General features: G+C 31.8%; 1 protein-coding gene across 1 annotated transcript in view; it reads left to right on the top strand.

Moving 5' to 3' along the window:
* LOC118741488 overlaps positions 1–9,946 on the top strand; it is a gene marked incomplete at its 3' end in the record, with an annotated part of 16,880 nt that overhangs the window by 1,969 nt on the left and 4,965 nt on the right. The window lies entirely within an intron of this gene.

A 9,946-nucleotide genomic window follows, 5' to 3' on the forward strand; every position in this document is an offset into this window, starting at 1 on the left:
ATCCATCGTAGCTTCGATTTTCGTGAAATCTACGAACGTAAATTCGATATTCGTAGAGAGCCTTCATTGAATCCGTTCGTAATGAAGATTCGTACAGATACTCTACGACGAGATTATGCTGTCGGAACAAAATTTAAATTTAAAATCACTCAATCTTAAAAATAGTGGAAGAAAGCTGCATTATTTTTAATATTAAATATTTATTATACTCCAAATTTGTTATAGTTTGATATAATTCCGTATATTTGTGTAAACTTAGACGTAAAATACCAATGCTATACATACATACATATGTACATACACGCATTCATCTGCTAGACGCTATTTAATGATTTAATATTTTGCATGAATCGAGGAAATAATAGTTTAGCAACAATTTATTAGGAAATAAACCTAATTACTTTAATATCATAAAAATTAATTTAAAAAAAAAAAATTCTATTTAAAATAATAAAATCTAAGCTAAAAATAAACTAAAAAAAAATATTTATTAAAAAAATAAACAAAAATTAAATAAAAATATAAAAAGATCTCCACTGCCCCACGACTCGGACTCGAACTCGGCTCTCTCAATTGGTAGTCTAGTGCTTTGCACACTCGGCCATTGCGCCTGATTGGGTAGCGTGAGCAAAATGACATACATAAATGTCTGTTGTTTCCTTTGCACTAACTGATTTCGAATCAGCATTCGAAGCTGGCAACGATATTTTCGAGTTCACTCGGATTCAGTGATAGCAATTTTTTCATATTCGTAGCGAGCATTTGAATTCGTAGATTTTCTACGAGGCATTCCGTGATAGCCCTGATTATAGGACATTCTACTTTGCATTCCCCGAAATCAAACAAAGAAGCGAAATAAATAAAATATTGTTGGACATTCTACTTTGCATTACCGGCAATGCCTAAAAGAAGCGGAAAAATTCGAAGGCATTATATCGCTATGCCTTCTAGAACACGTTACCACTAAAAGCGATTACCGATTTTTTGCTGGGTCCCTATAAGTATAAACATTATTAAATCGCTGAGTGAACTTCGTCGGAAGAAGGTTCGCTGTCAAAACTAAAACCAAAGCGACGACGAAGTGCGCCTGACGAAATTCGGCGAAAATATATTTATTTTTAATTTGGCCGCTGTCGGTCACAAAATCACCTGCCCGTGGAAAAATAACTATGCTTTTTTTCACTTTTCTAGCAGATAATTATCAGGAAGAAGGAGAATGGAAAAAATTTGGGGATTCATCTTTTTGATTTTGCATTTTTTTAAAACGCTTTTATCAACTTGCTATGTTGTATGTCCAGACACCTTTGCTATAATTATAGATTATAATCAAAGTTCCTATAAAAAAGTCTAGACAACAACCTCGTCGGTAGGTATCATATCAAAGACCATACAACAGACACGAGAGCTAGATGTCGCCTTGCCGGAAGTAGTTAAATATTGCGCCTAAAAATGTACACTACATACGTTGCAGCGGAAATGGACGAAACGACATTTCTTTAAATGAAATTAATTGGTGCTCGTATGTATGTATGTATGTTCACACATATATGGTCAATTCTACAGGAAAGTAAATCAGCCCGATTTTATCTTTCTTTCCAATATTGAACATATTAGTGATTATTGGTATTCACTATATCTGTCAGCTGTTTCTGACACTAGTTCTTATCATGTCCAAGCATTTTGTGTTTATTATTTTGCTCCTTTTGTCGAAGGATTTTTCACGGACCTAAAAACAGTTTTCGATACTTCAACAAGGAAAAGTACAAAAATATGAGCTTTCCTTGATTTATTTTGGCCGATTCTGAATCATAGAAAATAAATTAGTTTAACAGGATACGTTCCAAGTTAGCGATAAAGTTGTTTAGAATTCCTATTAGGTCGTAATGAAATGTACCGCAAATGTTAAGTGTAACGTAGCCGGTGAAAAACTAAAAAAGTTGTTTTTTGGATAATTAAGAACCCTTTCCAAAAGGATATATAACATGTTTTCTTAGTATTGTCGATATCATACTGATTCCATATGGAAAAAATAAATCATAGTTGACTTCGTTGCACAAATACCTAATAAATAAGTATAACGTGGCCAGTGCTTTTCTTTTTATTAAAAATTTTTTTCTTGACTTGATAACTATTCTCATTTCATTTTAGCAATAAATAATAACACATATTTAAGAAAGTCTTTTCATGAACAATTGCGAATTGAGCATTATACTGTTAAATTTTAATAACTATTCTATTGAAATAAAGCGAAACTAATATTTGTAAAATATCCTTTGAAATCTTTATCTATTAAGATTCTGACTATATATGTATTTGCCTATAACTCAATTAGATTTTTGCAACATATAAATCTGATAAATTATCTGCCCATTATACGTGATTGTGTTCATAGCACTACAATTTTATAGAATCTGATACAAGTCTACACCAGACTATGAAGAGTTTACACATATGTTGGTGCTTGGCCGATCTTTACAGTTTTACGCCGACTCCGAACGGCGATAGTATTTTTATGAGAAGCTGTTTTTCATGGCAGAAATACACTCGGAGGTTTGCCTTTGCCTGCCGAGGGGCGACCGCTGTTAAGAAGAAACCTTTTTTCTATATTTTTGCGATGTTGCTTCGACCAGGGATTGAACCCAGGCCCCGCGGAGTGTAAGCGCGCACAGCTTACCAGTACACCACAGCGGCCGCCGTAAGAGTTTATAAGTGTATTTATTTTGATTGTTTTGTGTTTATCGGCCTTTAAATTGTAAACTTATGTAATTTTTATTTTATAAGCTCGAGGCCCAGAGAATACATAAAACACAGGATTTAGTTCTTTAATTTTCAATATCGATATTTCGACCTCAATCTGAGGTACTTTAGATGAGCTTTTTCATATTTTAGGTTATTAAACATAAGTGGTTTTTGTAGTTAAGTTAAATAAATATTATTTGCGGCGATAATACGAAGATTTTCCGGTCAAACATTTTAGTGTAGGATAATTTTTAACCTAGTTAGAATTTTTGAGGATAATCGAGTTTTATTTTTTAGTCCTGCAATAGAAGATCCCAATTTTAGCTCAAACAGTTGTTTATGATGACAGAATAAGAATGCGAAGAAAAAATGGATGAACAAAGCCTTGGGTTCCCAAGCCAACCGTGGCCAGTGTTTTGTGTAACGTTGCCAGTGCCCAAATTTTATCTTTGGGGATCAGTTGGTATTCAGTCTGAGACCAGTCAGGGACCAGTGGGGCGTTCAGAATATATGAGTCCGAAAGGAGTCCTAGGTAGATAAGAAATATGAGTATGATATTCTTTGTCAATGCTATTCGTACATGGAACTCTGTGCCAATGTCCAATCGCAGTAGTCTAAATAAGAGCAACTTTAAGCTCGTTCTATATTCGTACTTTCGTTAAAACAAATATATACATATGTATTAGGGCTGTGCGATTAATTGATTACTCAAAATTTTAATTAATCATAAAGTAAATAACTCAATTATTCGATTAATTGGAAATTATGATTACTCAAAAGTTCAGTTACTCAAGTAATCAAGACTTTTGATTAAACAAAAAAAAAAAAAAATTTGAGTAAGTTGCTTTATGATTAATCAACATTTCGAGTAAAATGAGTAATCAACATTTCAACTCTTTACATATCGCTAGCTAAGAGTGAAAAGTTGCTAAGTCCACTTTTTATGAAAACTCATATTTTGATATAGGAGGCTAGAGAAATTGAATACGCATCGTTTCGAAAATTATAAAGGTACTTGTTTTATTTTTTCTTCTTCATAAGCAATAAAAGGAAAATTTGCTAAGTCCAAAAGAAGCACCACAAATCCGATAAGGCCAAAATAATACGACATCTTTTAATAAATATCGAAACCTTCTGATTCTTATGGAGTTTTGCTTTGCTTTCAACGCGCAAAATGTTTGATTCAAAGTCTTGCGAAATAGTTAAAGAAAATGGCTATAGGAAGATTTTTTCCTCTCCTGTAAAATTTTTAAAATGGGACTTAGCAACTTTTCCTTCTAAGCTAGCGATATGTATAAAGTAGTTAAAGTTCCTTGATACTTTGAAAACAACGTTTCTGTTTTCAAAAATTAAAACGAAAAATTTTTTTCATATACAAAATGAAATAAGCATTTTCCAAAGCAAACTCTTTAACGAGCAAAATTATTTTTTTTGAGTAATCATATTTCAAGTAATTCGATTAATCGTCGTTTTGAGTAATCAAAATCTTGATTACTCGAGTAATTGATTAACCGAATAATTGATTAACCAACTTGCTCGAGTAATCGAATAATCGAACAGCCCTAATATGTAGTATATATTTTGCATAATTATGTGTTTCGCTATCTAAATACATATATATTTTTCAGCCAATACGGATAGCCATTGTATTATTTTTAAGTGTATGTTTATTACAAATCTTAGTCTTAAGGATTACTATTTATTTATTTAATTTTTCTGACTTTTCCTGTTATTTGTTGTACTATAAAAGATCGTAGATCTTATTGTACTAACGTTTTTTCACAATAAATGAAATGAAATGGAAATAATTTTTTACTCTTATATGAATCTTTTAGGATTCATATATGATCCAAGCTATGAGCACCTTGTGCCAATATAAAAAAGTAAAGATTTGAAATTTAGTTCTAAACTTGATTATACAGAAATTGAAAATAATTAGAAAACAAAAAATAAACTAAAGACGCTAGCGCAATGTAGGCTTGCTTTGCACGCCTTGCTTACTTTAATTTGCTTTGATATATGTACTTCAAAAACCCGTTTGGCCAAATGGCGGCTTGGAACGCTGTCAAAGCAATCAGCTGTGTAATTAAAAAGTCAAGGTCTGTTCCCTTATACTAAGAATAATTTTCCCACAAAATTCCGGAAAATTAAAAAAAAAGAAATACAGAGCAATCTTTTCAGATTTATTTTTAAATTAAAGCGAATACATTTTTGCATTTCAAAGGAATGATAATAATTATACATACATACAAAACAACAAACTAAAAAAAAAAAACGATTTTTCAAAAGACGACTGACCAGTAGTTTGACCACATAAATATCGCTAGCTTTGTGTGAAAAGTTGCTAAGTCTACATTTTATGAAACCTCATATTCTGATATAGGAAGCAAGAGCAACTAAGGATTAAGGTACTTGTTTTATTTATTCTCGTTTATATTCAAGACAAATTTTCTAAGTCCAAAGAGGCCTCGAATATCCGATATCGTATACGGTCAAAAATTTGGGTTTAATTTTTAAGCCGCGCTGGGACTACTGCCTTTTTTAATCTTATATAGTATACTTTTTAAACCAGTCAATATTTAGTTTTAAGCAATTTTTAATATATTCTGGTTTAAACTTTAGTCCAGGCAGCCGCGAAAATGGTGGATTAAAATTAAAACCAAAAAGTTCGTGGTTTATAAATCAAATTAAAATGTTTTAATTTTAGTTTCTAGTTTGAATTTAATAAAAAAAGTACTCAACAAAATAATCAGGGATTAACTTTCTTAATGGAAATATAGTCGGCATAATTTTTTAAGGTAATTTCCAAAATATCAGAAAATTTTTTGGCGCAGAATCCACCAGGCTAAAAAATGGGAAAAAGAATGGTTTTCTTAGAGCATTTTCGGCCTTCTTCACAATAAAGCAGTTTCCTATACTCTTCATTATCCATGTGTTTTCGGCATACATATATGTAATACTTCTATATTGATAGTAACGTATTTTCACAATGTGTTTTTATTCCGCAATCAAAGGGAGACAGCCTATTAAATAAATGTTTGCTTGTGTTAGTATAAATGTATATTTGTGAACTATTACAAAGAAACCACTGTCAAGTCACTTCAGGAGCGGTTTAAACTACAAATATTAAAAAAATAGAACAATAAAATAACCAAAAATTTTTCCCTGAATGTGATTGGGGCAAGCTTTGTGGTAACCGGCGGATTTGAATAAGCAGCAAGCGATGTATAAGTTACACTTGAGGCGATCACCGTAACCACCCTTAAGAGATAGGATGAAAGGATCCATGCCTTCCTTTCCAGCACCTTAGCCAGCATGTAGCGTTTGCTCGTTTTCCCTAATACGGCTCATTTTTAAGTAAATAGTATAACATACTGACGCGTGCAATACGATTTCTTTTTCCTTACATTTTTGTTCAAAAGTTCCACACAATTTTTTTTGCTTTAATTAAAATTAAATTTTTTAAATTATCGACGGTTACTGCACCGCTCCTGATTTTTTATTCCTTTCAAACATCATTCTGGGTACATTGGTTGGTTGGTTTTCTCGTTCATTCGATCATTATATATCTGCACTCTAATGTTGGCGGATGTACTTTCAACGTACTGCCAATATAGAAGTATAACATATATGGTTTTCGGTGTAAAACTATTTGCAACATTAGTCTTTTTACTAATTAAATTTTCAGGTAAAATTAATTTTTTATTCAGTTAGAGATAGGGCTGATTTAAAAGCAACATTGTAAGCTATTCAACGTGCTATTGATCCATAGTTAAAATTTATATTCTGGGTGAATTCCAAAACGTCAAAATACAAAGCATCAGTCTCTTTTATTTCTAGACCTCAGTAGATTTTAATGCCAAATGTGCGCAACCACGGTTAGATGCTAGTTTTCTACTAGGTTGCGCAAATTAGACTTTTTCTTCTAGTGTGGTTTAGAAATAAAAGAGACTGTTGCTTTGTATTTTGACGTTTTGGAACACACCCTCTTCCTAACTCAAATAGGCTCAGGAAATAAAAATTACGCAGAAAAAAAAAGCGCGAGAATTATATTATTTCAAAAAGGAACGATGCCAAAAGAAGCAAAATAAGAAGCTAAAAGAAGAAGAAGATTGTCTGATTAAATAGTAAAAATCTATTAGAATTATTTCAAGTATTTTTCTAGTACTATTTTTATCCAACAAAATTCACTCTCGAATGGCGCTATACGATTTTTCCCTCAAGAGTTACGGCCACTTAAACTGCCGTGTCCTCGAATCTAACATCGCCAAACCAACTACATATATGTATGCTTTCTAACTCATTATGCCATCTTCCAATGGCCTTAATTTCTGAAGGAAAAATCGTAAAGCTCCACTCGAAGACGCATTTTGAAGGGTAAGAATAGTTATAAATGGCATATAGCAAGCAAAAGTGACCGCTAAAGCCGTTTTTCATGTACGTAACCCTAATTTATTTTTCATGCAAATATAGGTTCGAGCATTTTTTTTGAAGTGTGAAGTAAAGTGTTTTGTGATATAATATTACTTTTCATTTTGTGAATTTGGTGCAAGGTCTAATAAAACAATTGCATGTACTATTTAAGTTATACCTTGGGTTTATTAATGCAATATATAGATACATATAAATACTTACATATTTCTTGCTTACAATGTTGGAAAAATTAGGGATGTAATTAAGTAACTTAACAACTTATTCAAAATTTTTATTGTAATAATTTAAATTGCAAATTCAATTTTGCGCTTTCCTTTTGGGAATCTTTCTATTATCCTTTCAGTGTCAATTTCAATATCTAAGTGTACTTGTAAGAGTGCTAGACCTATCAGTCTTTCTTCATTGATGGTACTACGCAACCTTGTTTTTAACCGGCGAAGGGTTGAAAAACTTCTTTCGGAAGCAGGATGTCCAGATTGTTTTTAAAAAAAGCGCAATTTCTGAAAAAAATCGCCAATTTTTTCTTCATAAAATTCATGAAATCGATTTAACAAATCATTTATTTTAAAAATGAGATCTTGTTGTAATATAGTTTTTAAAACCAAAAACGAATATAATAGCTTCAGAGGGTATTAATAAATAACACAAATCACTTATGTAATAGTGATGTACAAACAATTTTCTCTAAAATTACGCATACTTTTTAAAAATATGTGTTTCAACACATTTTGCAATATGAAGGCTACTTACTTATATTTTCAAACATTTTATTGCCTGTTGCGGTTATCACTCCGTAAGCAATTATCCAAAATTCTTCAGAGCTTTTTTAAAAGTATTTAATTGACTAGGAAATCGTTTCAAAAGTTCTTCGATTTGGGTGATTAAAAATGTTTGACAAGCTGCTTAAGTCAAGTTTATCACGCCGTTCATTAGCTTCTTCTGTAAAATTATCGTGGAAAACTGAGTTTTGTATATTTTTATAATTGGAAAAAAATTATTTGAAGGGAAAAACCGCCAAAAATCGTCAATGGTGATTTCCTAAATTTTTACACGCAAATATCTAGCGTGAAATTGCTAAATCGGGACACTCTGTTTGGACTAGCTGGAAGTGTGACCAGAATGCGGAGAAGTTCGTTAATCAATGGAAAAGCATATTCGTCGCATTTACCAAGAACTTCTGCTGCTGATTTTGGGAAAGGCTTTTCGCTTTCCTTATTTGTCCATCGTTCCAACCACACTTTATACTCTCCTTCCAAATTGATACCGTCTTTTTCTAAGAAAAGTTCGTATCGTTTTCCAAGCGAGTTTACGCGTTCGATAGCATTATTTTTTTCGTCAGACATATTATACACCCCAATTTTAGATGGAAGTAATAAGTTCAAATCAAAAATGTTTACTCACACTTTTGGCAATCTTTCTCGGAGATCGAGTAAAATTATATGGTAACTTTTGAAAATATATCAGAAAAATGTGTGTCAGTATTTTCTCTATAGTTTCGAATAATATTCAGTGCCATTGACTGCTTCGCTAGCACGATTCAAGTCAAGCGAGGGCGCTTGGAGAAGTAAACTTTTAATTTTTTAATTTAACTTTTTAATTTTTATTGTATTTTTCAAGTCATTAACATTTTTATGCGCATACAAATGTCTGGTTACACAGTTGAAAGTGAAATTTCCTACATACGTGCACACGGAAATAGACAAAAAGTAGTATCAGAAAGTTCGATTTGACATACATACATACATTTATATAGCCCAGTTCTGAATACTCCTAGGGAGTTTGTTCTCCGGAAATTTATTTCTTCCGAGAAAGAAATCCTCCAATAATTAACACTCAGGAAGTAAGTAGCATTTTCCCCGAAAATTTTGAAGGAGAAAATTCAAACTTCGCAAGATCTGTTTGATACTTTTTTGACAGCTCAACTCCGCCATTGAATATAAAAAATCCGCAGAGAAATTTTATTCATGATAGGAGGAAAGGCAAAAGAGAGAAAGCTTCCAGGGCGTTCCTGTTCAGAATCGGCCTGATAGTATCAATATACCCATTGTTTTAATTTTTCACGTTGACGAAGAGTTTTACGCGATTTCTTATTCTATGAATAATCTTGTGCAAGCCTAAAAAATGGTTACGGTTGAAGATTAAAATAAAAAACCTTAAATATTTTTTTTTCAAATTTCTCGTTTTGGGTAATACATATATTTTATCCGAAATTTTGCTTTTTCGAGTTCTGGGGTGCACTAGGTTTGGAACTGAGATTTACATGGGTTTTGCTAAAAAACTAACTATATTTTTATAAAATAATAACCAAAATTAAATAACTAAATAATTATATTTTAAAACTTCTCAAAATGTGGTGCGGCTATATTTTGTTCTACCACTGCGCATCACTCCATGTTCTTGTTAATAAGGCATGACTTTCTAAATCTACACACAGTGAGTGCCACTCTTGGGCATTTCCATACATATGTACATACATATCCACAGTGTGCCTGAATCAACCGTAAATGAAATTTGGGTTGGTTTTAACTGATTCTGTTAGACAATGAAATTACAAACTGTTTGAATCCAAAATCAAGAAAAATCGAACGGGCCCTTTTCGAAAAATGCCCAATTTTTCTTACTTTTAGTTAAATTTTTTAGTATAAAAGTTTTACATATTAATTTATATTATTAGTTTATTACCATTTTACTTATCTAAGATGAATTAAAATCAGAGTTGGGCACGCTGCATTTCAAATTTCACTACCACTATATGGTTAGTGATAGTGCATTT

Source organism: Rhagoletis pomonella, unplaced genomic scaffold (assembly GCF_013731165.1).
Source record: "Rhagoletis pomonella isolate Grant_MI unplaced genomic scaffold, Rhpom_1.0 Rhpom_scaffold_00006, whole genome shotgun sequence".
Classification (NCBI taxonomy): Eukaryota; Metazoa; Arthropoda; class Insecta; order Diptera; family Tephritidae; genus Rhagoletis; species Rhagoletis pomonella.